Source organism: Kogia breviceps, chromosome 17, assembly GCF_026419965.1.
Source record: "Kogia breviceps isolate mKogBre1 chromosome 17, mKogBre1 haplotype 1, whole genome shotgun sequence".
In the NCBI taxonomy this organism is placed as follows: Eukaryota; Metazoa; Chordata; class Mammalia; order Artiodactyla; family Physeteridae; genus Kogia; species Kogia breviceps.
This window is the reverse complement of record NC_081326.1, coordinates 74919204-74940971: the sequence shown is the minus strand read 5'-3', so window position 1 is coordinate 74940971 and position 21768 is coordinate 74919204. Positions and strand designations below refer to the sequence as shown.

The window sequence follows — 21768 nt, the reverse complement described above, 5'->3', positions numbered from 1 at the left end:
CATACCGGCCCCCCCGCAACGTCATGATCTTACATAACTAGAGGACAGTTAGGAAAACCAGGAGATTAGCATTGGCCCAGCACGATTACGTCATCTAAAGATCTTACTCAAATTTGGCTGTTAGTCTGACGAATGTCCGTTTCCCGGACAGCCGCTGTCCAGCCTCGGGGGCCTACCTTGCACGTCCCCACACTCTCTCCAGTCTGTGACAGTTCCTTGTTCTTTCTTTGTCTTTTGTGGCCTGCATGTGGAGCTCTTTCAGGTTGGTGCCTCTGTCTTTTCACCACACCCCATCATTTTCTAATTATTTCCCTTCTGGACCTACAGGACACTCCAGTCTCTTCTTGTATTTTCCCTACTCCATTTCGTCGAGGAGCCCTGGTTCTTTCTCGTGGTGAAATGGTGCGAGAAGCCAAGACCTGCTTGCTGAGTGTGCCCCTAGCCCCCGGGGTGCCCTCGCTCCTGGTCCTCTCAGTGTACACAGGATATCCATGTATTTGTACTCACCTGCCTGTACATACGCGTCTGTATTTATCTCTCTGTGTATGTAGTAGACACCGTGACTTCACACTTGCATTTCTGCTTCCAATCCAATATCACATGGTTTATTCTTGCTTTCTTCTTCCCGTATTTATAACTTCTTCATCAGGTAGTGAGAAGTCTGGGTCTCGTTATCCACAATGTATTTGCTTATTTGTTCAGACCTAGCATACACAGGAAGTGTAGACTACACTTTCTGTAGAAAGTCATTCTACACATTCTGTAGAATGACTACCCGGCCCCTGGGAGAAACAAGCCTGCTCACTGGAGAGCTGAGCTGTGCGTGGCTCCCCAGCATTTGGCCGCGGAGTACTCAGTCAGGGTGTCAGCTTCCGAATTTCCTCCCTCGCTTCTTGCCCACCTCCTTGGCTGGGGTTAGCACGCAGTCTTAGGGCGCCTGCTCTGCTCTGTCCTCCCTTCTCTGACAGTTACTGAGAGAGCTGTGCAGCATATGCTCCATTGCATTATTGTTTTATTTTTAATTTATTTTAGTTAAAGTGTAGTTGAGCATTGTTGTTTTGTGTCTCTTGTGTCCTTGCTCTGAGTTCTTCTAGCATATGAGAAATTCAGTTTAGGGAATTCCCTGGTAGTCCAGTGGTTAGGACTCCGTACTTCCACTGCTGAGGCCGTGGGTTCAATCCCTGGCTGGGGAACTAAGATCCCACAAGCTGCGTGGTGTGGCCAAAAAGAAAAAAAAGAAAAAAGAAATTTAGTTTAATGTTTGTGGACGGTCATAAGCAGTCTGGTGTGAAAATGAGACGGTTATTCGTGTCGCAGTTGAAATCTGAAACAAATTGAGGCGCCTCGGGACCCCAGCTCTGTTATAGGGTTGGTTGCTGCAAGTGTGTGCCGGAGCCCAGGAGCAGAGACTGGGTGACAGACGTGGTGACAGTGGCCACTGCCTGGGAGGGCTGGCTGTTGGCTCGACGCCGACAGACTGTCGGTGCAGTTAGAATCCCAGGCACTGGCTGGCGTGGAAGCCGATAGGCTGGGGGGCAGCCTTCCTGGACCAGGAGCAGCAGCCGTGGCCTCCGGAACAGGGGCACCGACCCCTCCCTCCCACTCCACAGGCTTTTCTTATGGGCTGGACTGTGACCACAGGCGTGGTTGCCTTTTGGTTCTAATTAAAAAAAAAAAAAAATTCTACCCTTCATGATAAAAGGAATACATGCTCGTTTCAAATAATTTAGAAGATACTGAAATAAAAAGAGAAAATATCCACCGGTAATATTCCTTAGAAGAAATAGTTAGTGTGTTAACAATATGTATGTGTTTGCTTCCAGACATTTTTTCCGTACATACACAGTGGGGGTTAGCCTACACTTAAAAGTTTATGTTGTTTCTTTTCACCAGTATCTTGAGCATTTCTGAGTGCTATTTATTTGTTGGAGGGGGTATGTTTACAGCAGCGTTTAAAGTAAATACTGACGGCAGCACACTTGTGTCAGGTGGTGGTCTCCCACGGGACACAGGTAATGAGCACGGGCGGCTGTGGCCTGATTCCTGGTTGGGTGCCACCCAGCGGTGTGCCGGTTCTCATGCCAATTATACCAAATGGGCGTGAGACCGAGGCGCGGGACGGAGAGGGCGGTGACGTGCCGGTGATTCCCTCAGAGTCATTGTGAAGGATCGGTGGGTTACCAGGCTCGAGCACTCCTGTAGCTGCTGGTTTCACTATCATCCTTACGTGTACTCAGAGCTCACACTCTCCCTTCAGAGCGCTTTCTCACCGTCCCCAGTAAAGTGTTGAGGGATGGCTTGGTGTCCTGTCTCTCACGGACCCTAAGCTGCCAGAGGGCAGGACCACGTCTCGTGGCTGCGTCCGCTGCACTGTTGCTAGTGGAGATTGGGTTGTCGGTATTCATTTGGTGGACGGTGTGTGTGTGTGTGTGTGTGCGCGCGCGCGTTGGGTGGGGGAGGAGACAGGCTGCTTACTAAAAACACACAGGCACTTAGATAGAAACGGTTAGTGCCAAGACATGTCTATTGCCTAGGTGTTAATTACACATGCCCTGTGCTAATAGGTCCACTTCGTGCATAAGGCAGGCGGGCTCCGGGACACCTGCTGAGCACCCTCTGGGTGTACGCCATATCCCAAGGTTGAGATCAGAGAAGAATGGAGCTGCTCCATCCCTTGGGGAGCTCCCCTTCTGGGGGAGCCCAAGGGAACTGGACAGGGGCTCTGCAGCTGCGTCCTGGGTTCACAGCATCACCTCGCTCGCCACGTTACTGCTGGTGCCTGTAAAATGGGGGTGGTGATAGTACCAATTGTTATTATAACTAATAACAATGTAAAATTATGTGTCAGAGCCATCAGGACATTTGTCAGCATAATGTATTTTATATGTAATATAGAGATGTATTTTGTTATAATAAATGTTGATTATACTTATTCGTTGTAATTATCAATGTTATATGATTGTTAATTACATAATAATTAATATAACCTGTTGTTACAATGACCAGATTAACAGTCATTTTATTGTGAAGGTAGAAAATGAGTTAACAGGGAAAGTGCCTGCTGGTGCCTAGGGCGTGCTCCATGCACGTTACTTATTATTACAGCGATGGTTTTAGCGGGTGGAGGAAGTGTTGTGGCTTCTTTAAGGAGTATTGCCCTTCTTAGAGGAATCTGAAAATTACGCCTGGAGGCACGCTTGTGCCAGTACTGCCCGGGGCTGGTGTGGGCCTGGGGAGGCTCCTCTCTGGCCTGGGCCACGGGGCAGAGGAGTTGTGCAGGGCTTGGTCACAGGGCTGCCTGTGCGAGGACGTGGACCTCCCAGTGCAGACCCACTGTAGAGCGTGCCCTGCGTGGCAGCGCGTCCGTCAGTCCACAGGATCTCCCATTATATTCCAGAAAGGTGCATCCGGTGAGCTTTGGTTTAGAGATTAGAGATTACAAATTGATAGAGATGAGTGATGATGTAGCATGCGTTTCTCATAAAAAACCCTTCTTCGAATATGGGAACAGCTTTTTCTTTTTCTTCTAAGTGACGGTCTGGTCTTTGGTCCAAGTTGTTTGCTTGGACCTTGTCAAGGTTATTTCTCAACAAAGCCCCAGAAGAAACAGAGCAGAGCCGTTGGTGCTGTAACTCAATAGTGTGTTTCAATTTGAAACAGTCAGCTGCGTGGATGGGATATGTGGTGCCCGGAAGGGGAACATCCCTGCGTGTAACAAAGCTGTGTGGGGAGCTGGAAAACTGACACTTCCAAGAAGATCGTCCAGCTTTTTAAACTAGCAAACCCACTCTGGGCGTGTTAAAGTTTCATTTAACTTGTGTTTCTCTCCCCAAAGCGTGCCACAGTCCACAGAAACTAGTATTTCTGGCCTGATATGTGGTGCCTTTTTATTCTGTCCCTAAAATATCAGCTGTTGATCCACTGGTGGAGAGGCCCCTCTTCATTCTGGCTCTTTGGCTTTGTCTCTGACACCGCTCAGTGTGGTGAAAGCGGGCCGTGCGCTCACTGGGGCGGGGGCAGGACTCCCTGGGGCCAGGGCAGCAGCGAATGGCCACCTGTGGGCCCCGGAGCCTGAGAGCAGGTGTAGGCAGCTGGTGGCGGCTGACCCCTGGTTGGCTGCTCCTGGGCCCGTAGGACCTGAGTCCTACGTGGCTCCCTGTCTCCATCCACTTTATTACATTTTTGCTTATTTTATTTTATTTTTAAATATTTATTTATTTATTTTGGCTGCTCTGGGTCTTTGTTGCGGCACACGGACTTCTTAGTTGCGGCATATGCTGCGTGATCTAACCTGGGTCGCTCCCCGACCAGGGATCGAACGCGGGCCCCCTGCATTGAGAACGCCGGGTCCTACCCACTGGACCGCCAGGGAAGTCCCATTTTTTGCTTACTTTAAAAGTGGTTTGTTTTAAATGTTTGCATTTAGCCCATCAATACCTGTATCCTTACAGCTAAAAGTGCTATTTACAGCCTGATCACAGGACTTAGGGAGCAGTTAAGTGTGGACTGTGCTGAAAGCAATGGATGAGTGGATGGCAGTGACCCGCGGAGAGTGGCCGCAGGGCTGTGGGGGGGGCATTAACGAGACTCGCACACGTGACGTTTGAGACTCGGGAAGCGGCTTCAGCTGGTAGGTGTCTGAAGACTGCAGGCTGCAGGAGGTCAGTTCGGTGATGGCAGCAGCCGCTCAGCGGGCGTCCTGCTGGCTCCGTGCCACTCGGAGGGTGCTTTTCTTTCTTTCTTTCTTTTTAACATCTGTATTGGAGGATAATTGCTTCACAATGGTGTGCTAGTTTCTGCTGTATCATAGAGTGCATCAGCTGTACTTATACATGTGTCCTCATATCCCCTCCCTCTTGCGTCTCCCTCCCACCCTCCCTATCCCACCCCTCTAGGGGGTCACAGAGCACCGAGCTGATCTTCCTCCCTGTGCCGTGCGGCTGCTTCCCACTAGCTGTCTGTTTTACATTTGGTCGTGTGTATACGTCCACGCCGCTCTCTCACTTCCTCCCAGCTTCCCCTTGCCCCTCCCCGTGTCCTCAAGTCCATGCTCTACATCTACGTCTTTGTTCCTGTCCTGCAATGGTTCTTCATAACCATTTTTTTTTTTTTTTTTTTAGATTCCATCTATACGTGTTAGCATACGGTATCTGTTTTTCTGTTTCTGACTGACTTCACTCTGTATGACAGACTCTAGGTCCATCCACCTCACTACAAATAACTCAATTTCGTTTCTTTACATGGCTGAGTAATATCCCATTGTATGTATGTGCCACATCTTCTTTACCCATTCATCTGTCGGTGGACACTTAGGTTGCTTCCATGTCCTGGCTATTGTCAATAGAGCTGCAGTGAACATTGGGGTGCGTGTGTCGTTCTGAATTAATGGTTTTCTCAGGGTATATGCCCAGTAGTGGGAGTGCTGGGTCGTATGGTAGTTCTATTTTTAGTTAAGGAACCTCCATGCTGTTCTCCACAGTGGCTGTATCCATTTACATTCCCACCAGCAGTGCATGAGGGCTCCCTTTTCTCCACACCCTCTCCTGCGTTTATTGTTTCTAGATTTTTTGATGATGGCCATTCTGACTGGTGTGAGGTGATACCTCACTGTAGTTTTGATTTGCATTTCTCTAATGATTAGTGATGTTGAGTATCCTTTCATGTGTTTGTGGGCAATCTGCATATCTTCTTTGGAGAAATGTCTGTTTAGGTCTTCTGCCCATGTTTGGATTGGGTTTTGTTTTTTTGATATTGAGCTGCATGAGCTGCTTGTAAATTTTGGAGATTAATCCTTTGTCAGTTGCTTCGTTTACAAATATTTTCTCCCATCCTGAGGGTTGTCTTTTCGTCTTGTTTATGTTTTCCTTTGCTGTGCAAAAGCTTTTAAGTTTTCAGAGGGTGCTTTTCATATTCGGGATTGACCTTAGCGGGACCTGTCACACACACACACACCCCCTCCCCGTTATGGAAGTGAGGAAGCTGAGCACAGAGTGCAGGGCACACAGCGGGAAGTGCCGGATCCCCGATTTGGACCCGGGCAGCTACCTGCGGTCCTAGAACCTTGACCTCCAGTGCCCAGACAAGTGGGTGAAACTTGCTGGGGTGGATGAACGCACAGGAGGGTAGCTCCGTGGCTTTGCCATTATTATGCAAATGTACAGGACTTTGTAATGGAGTTCTTTGTAGTAGCACAAACTTCATTACGAAATAAAAGGGGAAAATTGACTTAGCTTAAGTGGGTTTGGATTTTACAGTGTTTTGATTAAGGAACATCCAGTTGATTTTGGTGGGGGGAGGGATGCTGTTGTGAATTAGTGAATACTGACTGAGTTTTACTTTTGCTTTCTTTAAACCACGGCTCTCTGGGTCTGTGTCGGGCCTTGGTGCCCCCAGTTTGCCCCAGGAGGGCATTTCCGTTAACCGCCCTTTGCTGACATCCCAGGCATTTTCTTACCACCCACTGACGTCCGATCATTTTCACATGCTTTTGTGAAGGGTGCTGACCAGGTGGGGGATAGGATGGAGGGCCTTGTTAAAGCCCAGCCCCGGGATCCCTGGACCATTTTCCCCCTTTTTACATCAGAATGCGACGGGCTACACTTGGGGAGGCGGCCCGGGGAGCCGCGGCTGCGTGGGTGCCCCGTGGCCCTGTTCATGCTGCTCCCCTTGGCTTGTGAGGTCGCCGCCGCCGTCACCCCTTAGTCTGTGTAATCATAGCGTGCCGCCCCCTTGAGCGCCGGCCCCCGTTGTGTGGCGTGTCAGCGTAGCAGTGGGGGAGACGGGGGAGGAGGTGTGGGTGGTTGTTGCTTTTTTTCTTTTTTTAAGGTTAAACTGGAAACTAGGCAAAGGAAAGCGTGTTGTGGACTTTGAGAGTCCTCGGGTGATTCCCCCTCCCCTCTGCCGTTTCGTAACCTGTGGGGATCCCTGGGCTGGTGAGGAGCCGCTACCAGCCGGTGACCCTGCAGCACGGCGGCCGTTCATGATGCTGTTTGCTCACTGAAAGTGGTGAAGAGCGCCTGTTTGCTCGGATCTCGTCCCTAGTGAAATTTCATGTATTTTGAAATGAATGATGTTTGCTGTCCCTGACTTGAGCACTTGACGAGTAGTTGTTTCAACTGAAGTGACTGGATGCACGTGGCGGTGAAGCGAGGATTTGCCAACCTGCCCAGAAGGCGCACGGTGCCCTGGTCCCCGACTTACGGAGTCCTGAGAGCCCAGTCCTCGCGCAGACTTTGTGTGCCCCGCTTCCTCCCCATCCCTGGCTGTGGGTGTTCCGAGAAAACTAACTCTGTCGGTGCAAAGACGGTTGTCAGCCACTTAACCATCGAGGTCCGCTGCGGGTCGTTTCAGTTCCTTTGCAGCGAGTGCGGGCTGCTGCCATGCTTACCAGTGACTGACTTTGTGTTGATTCTGGTGACATGTTCTGTGTGTGTCCCTTTCCCGTCTTGGTGGGTAGTTTCCTAGAGAGAGTGGCTGTGGAGTGCAGTCTTCAACTGCTCGCCTCTCGGACCAGCAGGCCGCAGCGCTGGTGCTGGAGCCGTCTCTGGCCGCCTGGTCAGGCGAGCCACCACACGGTGCTGAGAGAGCACAGTCACCGGGGAAGGCCAGACCGCCCGGCTCCTCGGGCTGCTGTTCTTGTCTGCTGGGAACCAGATCAGAAATGTCTGCACTACCTCCTTTACGAGTCAGAGTTTCCTTTGGGTCACTGACATTTGCCACCCTTGCCCTGATTCCTGGAGAAATGCAAGGCCGAACCACTCTGGATGGCCGCAGCCACACCCATAAGGTGATAAAGTCAGGCAGTGGCTCCAGAACCGTTTTGTGTCAGGACCTCTCTATAGTCTCAAAGTACCAAGGTCCCCACAGACCCTTTGTTTATGTGGGTTATACACTGTATAAGATCTTAAAATTGAGGGGGTTCAAAAACACTTAATGTGCTGTAATGATGAATATTTAATGTACTGACAAGAAATCTGATGTGTATCAATATACCACACTCTTATGAAAGAATTGTTTAAAACTGAAAACGATGTAATGAGAAGAGTGGAGTTTCACATTTTTGTAAGTCTCCTTTAGGTTTGGCTTAGTAAAAGCAGCAGTTGGTTTCTGCATTCAGTCTGCTGGGATATGGCGTTTTGGTTGAAGTATGCGAAGAAAGTCTGGCCTCACGCTGATCTGTGGCTGAAAGGGAGCAGTATTAGAGGCCTTTGCAGGTTGTGGATGTTCTTCTCGGCCACCACACCAGAACGCAACAAGTCGTAGTTTCTTACAAGCTAGCGGCCGTGCGGGGTCCAGAACCGCACCCGCTGCGGCGTGGATCGATCTGTAGCCAGGTGACTTTGTGACGTCCCGCGTCGTCACTGGGGGACATTGGTTTGCAGAGTTTTCGGGTCTTTCAAACACAGGTAAGAGTCATACTCGGGGACACATCACATCACCGCTGCTCTCGCCACAAGTCTAAGTATTTGGAGGCTTTAAGCTTGTGGCGGCCAGTACACGTTTTCCACAATTCTAATGGTCACGTTAAAGCTTGAATTTTATCATCGCAACAGATCCTGGCAGCCGTGTTCTTGGAGGGGCAAAGCCCACTTGGTTCAGTTTTGGGACGGTGTCTGCCGCACTCCCAGCTCCGGCCTCCGCTGAAAAAGGAGGTCAGCGCACAGCGCCCACTGACACAATCGCTCTTCCTCGGCATTCCATCGTACCTGGGGATACGAGCATTTCCTGCCCCTCACACAGGTAGTGAGAAGGCCTGAGAGTCCGTGTTTCATGAGCGCACTCTACCGCTTTGTTAAGGGCATTTCTAGGTAGACCAGGCCTTCCCCATTCTGGGGGTGGGCCCGGTAAGAGCGCACATGGGCACCGCTGCCTTGGTTGGTGCTGAGGCACCTGCAGTTTTACCTGCCATTGAACCATCAGTGCAGTTGTCAGCACAGAAAGGGCAAGTGACATCTCAGTATTAGATGAACGTAGTTTTGACCTTGGGAATCCCCTCAAAGGGTCTTGGGACCCCCCAGGAGTTCCCAGGACCGCTGGTGGAGAACTGCTGAATCAGGAGAATCCTGAGTTCTGTTTCCATCTGCTGAACGGTCTGTGTGTGAATACTTAATTCCACAGTGTGTTAGAGAGATGTTCCACTTTAATTAAATTGTATCTTGATTTACAAGCATGTTATTTATTTATTTATTTATAACTGCCCAAGAAGACAGTCCGATTTGGAGTTTGAATTCTCGTTTGTGTGGCCCACCTGGGACTGCAGGAGGGGTTTGGGGCTGGAACAGACCTGGATGGCCTGTTCCTTGGAGCAGGTGTAGGTGGGAAGCCGAAGGATTGACTGTGGGATGGAAAAGGGACCCTTGTCTCTGCTGCAGAAGGAAACGGGGTCAGGGCTTTCTTTGGGGTTCTTGGTGAAGGAGTGTGGCTCTCCCTCAAGTCTCAGAGCTCTTTTTGAAAATAGGCAGCTTAAGTGAGTGGTGTCTTTAGTTTGCTGAATTCTATTTGTGCTTTTTGTGAGGTGTTTATAAAAGTTGTCCTGTTAAGGAAGCCTCTGTCTTCGCCAGCATTTTCCGATAACCTGAGCACACGTTGAGTCGGGATTTTCTTCTGAGGTTATCAGTCTGGAAGTGCTTCCATTGCTGGCTGGCATCCAGAAGGAGTTTAAAACATTTCTGTGGGCCTAGGGAAAGACCCTCCCCCTGCCCTGCCACCTGTCCTGCTTGTTCTTTATCACCACTGTATTTGAAAAGAAAGTGTACCCCCCCTCCCTCCCCAGGAAACAGCCTAGGGCCTCTTGGAGACTTGTTGCCAGGGGTGCTTGTATGAAGCACTATGGCTTGGCTGCATCTTCGAGTGCTTTTTAGGGGCTTTGGCTCGTAGCTTCTGACCTGCTCTAGAAAAAATGTGAGTGACTGGTGTGACCTACATAGAGGAAGGTGTTCTAATTGATTCCTAACGAGCAGGCAGTCACTTCGCCGTGTGTGAAAAATTGTTGGTAAAGAGTTGTGCTGCTTTACCTGCTGTCTTGTCACAGCCCTGGCCCAGGGACAGGGACAGAAGCCCCATCTGTGATCAGGGCCAGTGCCGTGTCCCCCGCCGCCCTCTGCAGTCCTGACTGCCGTCACCGTACCTGCCTCCCTTCCGCGTATGGAGCCCTGCTCTGGTGCTGGGCCCTGTCCTAGATGCTAACGGGAAGCTGGGCCAAAGCAGATGACTCCTGCTCTCAGGGAGCTTAGGATCTGGGGGGGGGCGGGGGGGGATGGGCAAACAATCGGTGGGTACAGTGTATGCCGCGCTGGGTTAGGGCAGGAGCCTGGACAGCAGGTTCCTGCCGGAGCGGGAGCATGCAACCGAGGAAGAACGCGCGTGCCGAGGCCTGAGGGCGGCACGGTCCTGCGGGGCTGCGGCCGGGGCCCTGCTGTGGCCACGCTGCCCGCTTGGACACAATCAAATGTTGCCAGCTATTTATAGAACGCTTTCTGAACCCTGGAGCGGGTCGGGACCGGGTCCTCGCCCGCCCCCCTGCCCCGCGCTTCTGGCCGCGTGGGTCCCGGCCCCCTTTCCCGCGGGTGGAAACTCCTTCTTCCCGGGATTTGCTCAGAACGGCTCTCCGGTGAAACCCTGCCGAACAGCTCAGTCAGCACGTGCCTTGGTGTCCCCCACGGCCCACAGGCTCTCGGCTGCTGCCCAGCGTCTGTCTCCTGCCCTCGGGTTGTCCGCGGGCAGCCGGCCCATCAGGGAGCTCGCGGTCCCGTCGAGCCGGCACGCGGTTACTAGGGTCTGGTGGGTGTCCGTCCCTGGAGCTGGTGGGGGTGGGAGCCGCAGGGGTTCCCGGTGCGGTGGGAGGGGACGGGCGGACCTGGCGGCGGACGGGCTCCCTGCCGTGCTGATCCTGCGTGGGGGGACGCTCCTTGCGGCCACTGCCAAGGGCCCCTTTAGGTGTGCAGGCGTCCAGAGCGCCCTGTTCTGTGACCCAGCGGGTGGAGCCATGGGAGAGCAAAACCCTGGCGGAGAAGCCCCCCCCCCCCCCCCTTACTGCTTCCATCCAGCCCCTTTAGCATTTAGTGCTCCTGGCGTTTCTTAGGTCTGGGAGATCACTGGCCCCAAAGCACAGAAGCTCTGCTGGCCGAGAGTGCAGGGCTTGGTGGTTTTCCTGGCACCCGTGCCCGCTTGGGTAGCTGCAAGCAGCTCTGCTCGGGTGAGGTTTCCAAATGGCACGCCGTATGCCACTGGCCATGACCTTCCCTCCGCCTATGCTGTGCCCACCCGGCCCGCGGGCAACCTGCCAGACCTGAGCAGCTCCCAAGGTGGGGGCGGGAGACCGTCTGCTGGGGTCTCCACCGACAGTTGTGGAGATGAGGACGAAAGGGGACCCGGCCGACGCGCCCAGGAGCTGGTGGTGTAGCACGGGGGAGTGGCGGGCCGACCAGCGGGCACGGCTGGCTGAGACCAGAGGTGGCGTGTCAGTGTTGTCCAAGAAACGTGCAGAACCCGTGTTCTGATTGGTTTTCTCGGTCTTGTATGACACGAATACTCAAAGAAACACAACAGCTTTATTTTCTCAAGAGACAGCTCACAAAGCCCCAAATTACCACTGTATTTTTATTCTATTTTATTTTTCAACATCTTCAGTGGAGTATAACTGCTTCACAATGGTGTGTTAGTTTCTGCTGTATCACAAAGTGAATCAGCCATACGTATACACATATCCCCATCTCTCCTCCCTCTTGCGTCTCCCTCCCACCCTCCCTATCCCACCCCTCTAGGTGGTCACAGAGCACCGGGCTGGTCTCCCTGTTTACCACAGTATTCTCATGTGTTGTTGCTGAAGATCTGAAGAATCTTCTGGTGCTGATAATTCATGCGGTGAGTGTGTTCTCCACTGAAGACCCCGGAGGAAGCCCGCAATTCCTCTCCATGGGGCTCGGGAGCTCAGTGCCGAGAAGACACATCCATGAAGTATGGCGTATGTGTGTATGTATATATGTATATGTATTTGTATATATGTAGGTAGGTGCATAAAGTACATGTGACATCAGATTTACCGGATTTACCGTTTTGAAGGACACTGTTCAGGGCATTAAGTACATTCACAGTGTCTGCAAACCACCGCCTCTTACCTGGTTCCAGAACTCTTTGATCACCTGAAGAGAAACCCTGTACCCATAGCTGCCCCTCTCCATTCTGCACTCTCCCAGCTGCTGGCGGCCGCTCGCTCCCCTGCTTTCTGTCTCAGTGTATCTGCCTGTTCTGGATGTTTCGTAGGAATGGAATGAATTATACGAGAGGTGGGCTTTTGTATTCGGCTTCTGTCGGCTGACAGTGTTCTCAACGTTCCTCCAGGTTGTAGCGGGTGTCCATACTTCATTCCTCTTTAGGGCTGAGTAATATTTCACTGTAGGGATAGACCACATTTCGTTTTATCCTTCATTTGTTGATGGAAATTTGGGGTTGTTTCCAAATATTAAAGTTTTAAATTATAAAATCCTTCCTTTGCTGTGCCTTCGAGCCTTTACCAGAATTAAAACGTGTGTGTGACTCTTTCATCAGGGGCCGCCCGGGCGCGTCTGGCTCATCTTCCACGGCGTGCTGAGAGCGTCGGCTTTTGGAGAACGTCGCCAACTGATCCCTGTTGGCCTCGTGGGAAGGGAGGGCAGCAGGCGGGAGCTACAGGTGCCTGCTTGTGTGTCTCACTGAGCCCCTTCCTTAGGGATTAGAATCTACCTGCTTCCCTCGGGCGAATTAAAATGTAGTTGATGTTCTGAAGAACAGCGTTCTTCCTCTGTGTATATTATTATGGGGAAATCTTACTTAATTTTTAGCGAACCTTTCTGAACTGTAAGGTTTTTGTTTGTTTTGGTTTTGGTTTTTTTTGGCCGCACTGTGCAGCATGTGGGATCTTAGTTCCTCGACCGGGGATTGGACCTGTGCCCCCTGCAGTGGGAGTGCGGAGTCTTAACCACTGGACCACCAGGGAAGTCCCAGATGTAAGGTTTTTTAAGTCAGACTCAGTGAGCATGACTGAGTTCTAGGCATGAAAAAGCAACATATTCTGCATAATTTGTTTATAATATTGGTCATATTTAGTATATTTCGTGACTTGAAGGCACGGAGTATTAGACAGAGTGGGGAAAACAGTTGTTTCCGACACTCTGCCTCGTTTCGCCGGAGTTGATTGACGCGCGCCTTTGCCGAGGACTTCCGCAAGCCGGGCCGTTTTCCCTGCACGAGGGCTCTTGACTTGCCCATCTCACTTTGCTCCTGGGCTGACTCTGAGGCCTCGGAGCGGGCTTGTCGCTTTCCCCTCCTTTCTGGAAAAGTTCCCTTCACTGAGCTTCGTCAGCCGTGCTTGTGGTCATTCATCTCCCTGTTCGCGCCCGCGGTCGGGGGAAGGCCGCTGGGGGGCCTGTGAGCCTGGACCCGTGCGCAAGGCTGCCGTCAGCCGGTCAGCTGGCCCCGGGGTCACAGCTGACTCAGAGCCCCCCGCCCTCACGCAGCAGTCCCAGCGCCGCCGGTGAGCGTGCCGCACCCTCCCCGGGAGGAGGCCCGTGTGCTCGCCCACGCCGTCGCGTGCGGTCCGGGCGCGGGTGGCCCGGCCCTCGCGCGTCCCTGCCCGGGCGCTGCTCCTGCAGCCGCGGCCTCAGCCCCGCTCCCTTCTTTCCTCCGGGATCCCGTCCACTGGGGGCAGCCCCGCATTGGCTGTTAGGCCTTTCGAACTTTAAAGGTGCTTTTAACTTCCTAACACGTACAGAAGGAAAGTCTAGGGTCCCTGTGTGTTCGTCACTCAGCCTCCAGAAGTACCAACATGTGGCCTGTCTTACTGGTGCATTTTGAAAGAAATCCCACATCGCATCATGGACCCACACATACTTCAGTGTGTGTCTGTGAAAGATGGGGACTCCCTCTCGAAACAGGGTCACAACACTGACTCTTGAGGAGCAGCCCCTCCTTCGTATCATGACGTATACGGTAAGCACTCGGACTTCCCGAAGGCAGGTTTACTGCTGGTGTGTGGGAATCAGTATTTGTGCACAGAATTAGCTGTTAACTCTGCCGTTCCGAAACATGTTTGCCTGTGTGTGATTTTCAGGTTCTTGAGGGCTGACTCCCCGCTCTCTGCCCAGCAGAGGCCGAGTCTGCTGCTGACTTTTCCCACAGTGCAGGGCACGCGTTGGCCGCGCACCTTTTAGGAACGTTTTCCATTGAATCATTTGCCTGGTGCTCCCCCAAGCTCTGGCTTCAAGCAGCATCTCCCCTTGGCCCGAGCCTCCAGGCCCGCTGGCTGCGCCTGGGCCACCGCAGGCTGGCTGGACAGCTTTGCCACCTTGGCTGGTCCCCTCATGGGCCTGGACAGCTGGCGCCTTCAGCGCTGCTCCCCGCTACGTCTCATTCGGCCCCCTCCCTCCCCCCCTCCCCCGGAAGGCAGGGTCCTGGAAGAGTGATCAGCAGAAACACACAAACTCCTTTGAAAGCCCATGTCGTTGTGGAAAGGTGATGGCAGGCCGTGCACCTGAGGTGGGAGGGACCCCAGATACAGGCCGCCAGCCCTATCGGCAGAGCTCCTTGTGGAGAGAAGCTGCGTGCGACAGGGCTGAGTCCACTTGTACAGAGTGCCCGGGGCAGGTGAAAGGACTGAGGCAGGGCAGCTCAGTGGTTGCCAGGGGCTGAGGGTAGGAGGGAACGGGGAGGGACTGCTTAATGCGTGTGTGGTTTCTTCTTGGGGTGATGAAAACGTTCTGGAAATACAGTGGCAAAGGTTGCTCAACATTGTGAAGGTACTAAAAGCCACCAAATTGTGCACTTTAAAATGGTTAGGATGGTAAATTTTATGTTATGTGAATTTTAATACGGTAAAAAAAAAAACTGGGCTTGATCATTTCATGCATATTCATGATTCTAGATTTCCAGACTTGGCGCTGAGCTTGAAGGCGCCAGCATACTTCACTCTGAGGGATGCCTTTTTGGTTGAACCATGACCAACCAAAAATGACATTTGTGGTTCTGCCTTAAGCTCAGCGAGGCCCACCAGGGTGCAGGAGACCCTGACTCTTGTCTTCACCAAGCTGCAGAGGGCACTGGGCATGCACAGAGCTCTAGCTAACGGTGGGGCCTGGTGTGGATGGGAAAATGCCACAATTATGTCATTTCAAGATAAGAGTCGGCACTCCGCATCTGGCACCATCCACAATCCAAGATGTGGGCTAGTACCATGAAATCTTTTTTCAGTCTTCTGAAAAACTCAGAAACACATTTCTATTTATTTTACATTGTGGGCTTCTTTCTCTTCTAGAAGAATTGATTAGAGAGGCCCAACAGCCCTGGGGTTTGATCTGCTTGATTTTCAACAAATTTACTCCTAATTAATTATTCCGACTCAAAAAAATTGTACCTCTTCGGGATGCCACTATTTAGAAGTGACGTTTCAAATATCTAGTTGTACAGATTTGGGGAATTTTCCGACTTCTGTCGTCTGGTAAATTTGCTTCTAAGTATCCCCTCGGGGAGTTGCTTTTATTCCAAGTGTGGGGATTACAGTCAAATTAACGCTCAGTTGAATTGGACTGAGCCACAGGTATCGGCCACAGGAGCCTTGCTAAAGTGTGCAAGGAAATTTTACGTCTTAAAGCTAAAGCTTATTTTATTTAGTCTTTTCAGATGCTTGTCTTGGTGTAAGAAACATTCTGGGATCTGTTTGTTTGGTAATAGCACCATGATATTTGCTATTCAATGTGTGCCTTGTTTTATTAACATTTTAAGTAACATTTCTTTTCAAAGTATCATGATTGTAATTTAAAATAAACATGGGAGTATTCTTATAACAAAATCTGAGTTGAAACGCTTGGTTTCTAAATATATCACTGAGGAGAGGAAGTATTTTTTTCCTTTACAATGGCAGTGTTGCAGACATGACCCTGTAGATATCCAGGCTGGGAATAGTTTGATGTGTAACAAGAAACCATGTTTATCTCAAAAAAGATATCATAAAGAGAGGCTGAAGTTTTTCCTTTGTAATGTTTATTTTTAACCTCTATTTTATTCTGTTAAAAATAAAAAGACTCGTGTTCATTGTAGAAAAGCATAGTGACTACAGAAGGATGTGTTAGTTGGGGCACATGAAGCTCTTAAATAGATCTAAACAGAACGGCTCCTGTAGGAAAATCCAGACTCACGGAGGTTTATTTTTCTTCTGTATCAATTTCCAGGGGTGTGTGAGGTTCATGCCCTGTTCTGGGAGCGTCCTGAGAGCAAGGCTGAGTGCACCTCCACCCTGAAGGCGAGGGGCCTGGAGGGGAGGTCTGTGGGGTTTCCAAGGGTCCGCCCGCAGCCTGCCTCCTGCCTACTCACACCTAACCCACCGTTGCCTGCACCAGCCGTGTGGCTGGGCAGCATATGCCCACTTGCCATAGAGAAGCAAGCAACCAGACCACGGCAGACAGCCAGCAGACTCTGCCGCGGTGAGGGAGCAAAATGAAAATTAGAATCTACCCGAGCTCATTCATCACAGCCACTCACATCCGACAGCGTGCTCTTTGCCGGGTGTTGCTCTAACTGCTGGGGTGGAGCGGTGCACGCTGCCCTCGTCGGGTTTGCCTGGTGCGGGGAGGACTCGATGCGGAACATGCCAGGCAGCAGATGCTATGGAGGCAGATGGAGCAGGAGGTGGCGGAAGGGCACCGGGCGGTCGGCAGTGGTCTCTTCTAAGAAGGTGACACGTAAGCAAAGGCCTGAGAGAGGGAAGCAAGCGAGCAAGCCACATGGATCTGTGAGGAGAGCGGGTTTCGAGCAGAAGTGGCAGGTGCAAAGGCCCTGGGGTGGGAGCCTGTCGGGCAAAGAGAGGAGCAGCAGGAGATGAGAGAGAGGCCGGGGCGGTGGCAGGGCTCCGGCTGTTCCTCTGATTGAGATAGGGGGCCGCCGGGGGTTTGAACAGTGACGTCGTTTGCCCTCCAGCCTCTGGCTGCTGTGTGGACACAGAGGGGACCCGTTAGGAATTGTGGGGTCAGCCACCAGGAGATATGACGGCTTGGACCTGTGTGCCCGCGGTGGAGATGGTGGAGCTGAAGGAGGCTTCGCGGCCCAGGTGTTGAAAGGTGGTGGGGGCGGTCGGATCCGGTCGCGAGCTAGGTGTGAGACGTGAGGGACAGGGTCGGCTGACACCAGCACTTCGGCCTGAGCCGAGGACACCGGCGTGGGAGGTGTGAATGATGCAGGGTCTTGGCGAGCCTGTTACGCGGGTTCAGAGGAGCCGGAGGAGCAGCCAGTGCGGGTGGGTTGGGGGGGTGTCAGCAGGGGGCCCTGGGGAGGGTGGGGTGGGGTGGGTTGGCATGCGTCAGAGCCGGGGTGTCCGTTGGGCGTCCCCGCGGAGGTGTTGAGAGGGCAGCAGGGGGCTCGTGGGACACGCGAGCCAGAGAAGAGCCCAGCGGAGGTCAGGGGGCTGGCAGCGCACGGCCAGGCGTGATCACGGGGGTGTGCTGTGGCTGGACGTGTGGGGCAGAGCTGGTGCACCGGGCTGAGAGGGCAGGAGGGCAAGGCGGGCGGAACTGGCCGGGGACAGAGGAGGGACACAGCTGGGGAGGTGGGAAGGGAAGCTGGAGGAAGCAGAGGCTTGATGCAGGAGCAGCGATGGACTGGCCGGGGCAAGCGGGCTGCCGGGGGCACAGGCCCGACCAGGGAGAGTTAGGAGAAGGAGCAGGTGCAACCGGCTGGTGGGTGGTTGAGGGGGAGGTGGGAGCCCAAGCTTGCTTTGTTGCTCTGGTGTGTTGAGGGCTCGCTGTCTGAGGACATCTTCGCTCTCGTTCTTCAGGGAAGGTTTCTGGGTGCACGTTTGTAGGTTGAGTCACCCTCTTTTAGCTGGTCGAGGCTCTTCCTCTTTCTTGGCCGTACGTTGTTGCTGTCGAAGTGGGCTGTCTGTGGCTGCTTGATAGCTGATCCGTGTTTTTCTCTCCAGTGTCTTAGAAGATCTTTTCTCTGTCTTGTTTAAGACGGGAGTCACGGCAGCTGCGTGTGTGCTGCTGGGAGCAAGCGGGCAGAGGGAGAACCGGGGCGCCGAGAGGAGGAGGGGTGGCGGGAGCGCTGGCCCTGGTTTTGGCCCCTGGTCTGCCGCGGGCGGGGGCCGGTGGGCCTCCGGAGCGCCCTCCAGATGGCTGTTGTGCCCCCTGGGAAGAGCGGAGCTGGGGGGCAGGGGGGGCGGAAAGAGGTGGACAGGTGCGGACGGGACTGGGCCGTGGGAGTGCGCGGAGGGGTCCCTGGAGGCTGGCGGTCCCAAGGGACCGGGGCCCGGTGAGCAGATTTTTTCTGTCCCCCACGGGGCTCCGGTCAGACCAGCGTTGCACAGTCCTGGATCCCAGGAGGACCCGTTTTCTCCGAGCTGACCGACTTTGTGGTTTGCCCTCTGCCCTCAGAGACGTCCTTGCCCAGCTCTCAGTCATCGCAAGGCCTGCTGCCTCCGCCCCTCCTGGTGTCGGGCTGACTGGGCTCTGGGCGTTGACCAGCATCCCCGCTTCCTTGACTGGGAACCTGACCGACAAAGGACCCCCCTCGGAACCTGCCTCAGCCCCACGTGTGTTCCTTCGCCACAGGACTGAGCAGCAGGTGTGGCGCTGCTCAGAAACTGGTGTTTGTGCCCGTTGCCCGTTGCTGCCCGTGGACTCGCTGGGTAGGGGTCTGGACCGGGCACGGAGGCTGCCGTGTCTCTGCCCCGCGAGGCCGTGGCTGGGGGGGAGCAGCGCGGTGGCTCCGGGCTGGAACCGTCTGGGGACGTCTCCACTCTCGCCTGGCGCCTGGGCTGGGGCGACTCGAAGGCCGGCCTCAGCTGGGCTGCCCGCGGGCGCCTCCCACGTGGCCCAGGCTGGGCTCCCCGCGGAAGTGTGTCAGGAGGACGTGTCTGGAGAGCAGCAGACGTTTCCAGAGAGGGGGTGGAAGTGCCTGGTCGCTGTGACTCAGCTCACAAGTCCCTGGTGTCATTTCCCCTTCTCGCCCCCCACTGCTGGTCCAAGCCGCCACAAGCCTGTCCGGACTCAAGGGAAGGGGACGTGGACCCCGTCTCTCACTGTGGAAGGATTTGGGCGGTTTTAAAACCGCTAACGTGTCGTCCTTCCGAAGAACCTGAAACTCAAGCAGCACGGCAACACGGTTGGCTGTGTTGTCGGAGGTGGCCGTCGAATGCCGAGAATTCCTCAGTGACGTGTGGGCAGCACTGACCCCACGTGCTCGGCTGCACCTCAGCCCACGCCGTAGCAGCTAATAACTCCTCACCCTTCCAAGACGCCCCCCGCCCCGGTCCCCACTCAGCCGGGACGGCTGGAGGAGTCCAGGTCCCGCCTGGGCTGCCGGCTGTGTGACCTCGGGCGGGTCACCTCACCTGTCAGTCTCAGCCTCTTCTGCAAAGTGGTGATAATCCCTGCCTTGCAGAGGTGTCATGGGCGTTCCAGAAAATGTGAGGTGCCAGTGGTGCAGGCCCTGGAAGGTGTTCCTGGGGATAACCTGATCGTGCTCAGCGGAATTCTTCGTAGAGGGTTACACGGTGCACCCGTGTTCGAACGTGAGACAGCCACCCAGAGTCTGGTTTCCTTTTCCTCTGAGCGCGTGCACGCTTCCGGGATCTTTAAGGCGGCTGTGGCGTGTGCCGCGGGGCTCTGAGTGGAACGGGTGCTCAACCCCGAGGCCAGTGCTGCGTCACCGAGCTGTCTTTCAAGGCGGTTTTATACCCGCGCCTCTTACGTACCTTACCAGTTTGATGTTGTTGCTTGTAAATGGCGTCTTTGTAACTTAACTTTCCTCATTAGTAGTTGCTCACATACAGGCACGCGATGGATCTCTGGAGTCTTGTTTCCAGCAAGCCTGTTGAGTTCTTTTTAGCTCTAACAGCGTCTGTGGATTCCGTCGCAACTTTATGCCGGTGGTCACGTCGTCTGTGTGTGGCAGTTTTGTGTCTTCATTTCCAGTCACACTGCATGTATTTTTTTCTTTTGTTACCGCCCTTGCTCAGATCTGTTCAGGTAGTGATCCCAAGCCTCGTTGTTTCGTTCTGTTCTCAGAAGAAATGCTTTGCTGTGTGAGTGATGTTTTCAGGAGGTTTTTATTAGATGATCTTTATCAGGTCCAGGAAGTCCCTTATGCTAAGTTGGAAGGGGCTCTTGTCTGCGTTGTTTGTTTTTCTTTCTAAATCATGAGACGATCTTGTTTTCAAACAAGTAAAAACTTACAAGCCATATAAAGAATGTCTGTGTACATGCCACCTAGTTTAAAGAAATAGCTTTAAAATGGCTAGAAGCGCTAGGACCACTTTTATGTGTGCGTTAAGTGTCTCAGTTAGGGGCTGCCCAGGCCTCCAGGTCGTTGGGCCTTCAGGGCCCTGAAGATGCAGGTTCCCAGGGCAGATGCAGCACCCCCAGCGGGCTGCACAGCTGAGTCCCCTTTGCTCCTGGCTGACTTTGGGGGCTGCACTGTCACTGAAGATGTGGAGCCTCCGAATCCTGCAGGCTTTTGCTTCAAGGCCCAGCTTGCCTACCTTCTAACTGTGGGACCCTAATCATTAATTTCAACCCACTCTGTCTGTGAAATGGAGCCAGTGATAGGCCACTTTCTAGAATTCTTAACCCGGGTTGGGCAAATGAATGCAGTGCACTTGTTCAGATACAGGCTTGTCAGTGGGATCACGGACATGGATACAGATGCTGAATGACGGTCCCGTGTCAGCGAGCGCTCGCTCACCCAGCAGTGACGACCTGCCGGGCCCAGCAGCGTGCTGGGGTGGCGACACGAGTCACAGCCTCAGGGTTGTGGGAAGACAGATCACTTGGCCTGCGAGCTGCCAGCACACAAGGTAGAATGGACCCTGGCAGTGGACGCAGACACGGTGCGGTAGAAACATCACAGGCGGAGAGGTCAGTCGGGGAAAGTGTTGGGGTGTTCTCGCATTCCTCTCGTCGAGCAGACAGCAGCGGCAGAGCCGCGGGGGGACGCTCAGGGAGGCGGGCTCGTGGGCCCGGGAGGTCTGTCTGCAGGATTTCCTGTTCTCAGGGAGGAAGTGAGGAACAGCTCACAGAGGGTGAGGAACGCACTCAGAGCAAGGGAAGCGGAGCTGAGGCAAGGAATGAGGGAGGGCTGAGCCTCGTCTTGGGTAAAATGATTTTAAAAGATAGTAGGTTAAACAGGAAGAAATGTCCCATCGCTCCCGGCGAAGATTTCAGCAGTGTTGGGTTTGACGGCCGATTAGAATGGGCTGCTGTGGAGTGTCGCGCCTCTGGGGACCAAGCCGAACTTCTGAGTGGTTGAGTCCTGCTGCCGCGGTCGGTCGAGATAGTTCTTTTTGTGTAGTGACTGCAAAGCACCCGGCCACCCCGCCCCCCGACGTCACCCTTCAGGCAGGGACGGGCGTGCTGTTCCCGTGAGGGTCAGACGTGGGAAGCCTGGGGTTTGTCCCTCTCCCGCCGGTGTTGCCTCGTTGGGCGGCTGAGCTGCGTTGTGGACACCTGGGCCTGTCCGTGCTGTCCCGTCTTGTTCCTTCCTCCTCCTCCTCCTCCTCCTCTTGTGCTGGACCCCGTAGAATAATTCACTCAGTGGTGGACGGATGCCCTGCAGCCTGGGCGTCCAGGGCCACCTGTCGGTTCCCCAGACGGGCAGATGACAGGGCACCTCGGTTCTGAGTGACCCGGTGTGTGTGTCAGCAGCAGCCCAGCTGGTAGAAATAGACATTCACTCTTTTCAAGGCAGGCAAAAGGCTCAGACGTCACTCGGTAGCCCCGTGGGACAGAACCAAAATGGGGGTGTTTC

The 21768-nt window shown here is 53.6% G+C and overlaps 1 protein-coding gene across 6 annotated transcripts in view; it reads left to right on the top strand.

Annotated features, from left to right (window-relative positions):
* AGO2 (argonaute RISC catalytic component 2) overlaps positions 1–21768 on the top strand; it is a 105857-nt gene that overhangs the window by 14178 nt on the left and 69911 nt on the right. The window contains exon 1 of one of the 6 annotated variants that reach the window (XM_067018015.1): positions 8384–8405. The exons of the other annotated variants lie outside the window; for them this stretch is intronic. The gene's annotated coding sequence lies outside the window, so the exon portion shown is untranslated. Of the gene's footprint in view, positions 1–8383; positions 8406–21768 lie in introns of those variants that run through there. 6 annotated transcript variants of the gene reach the window in all.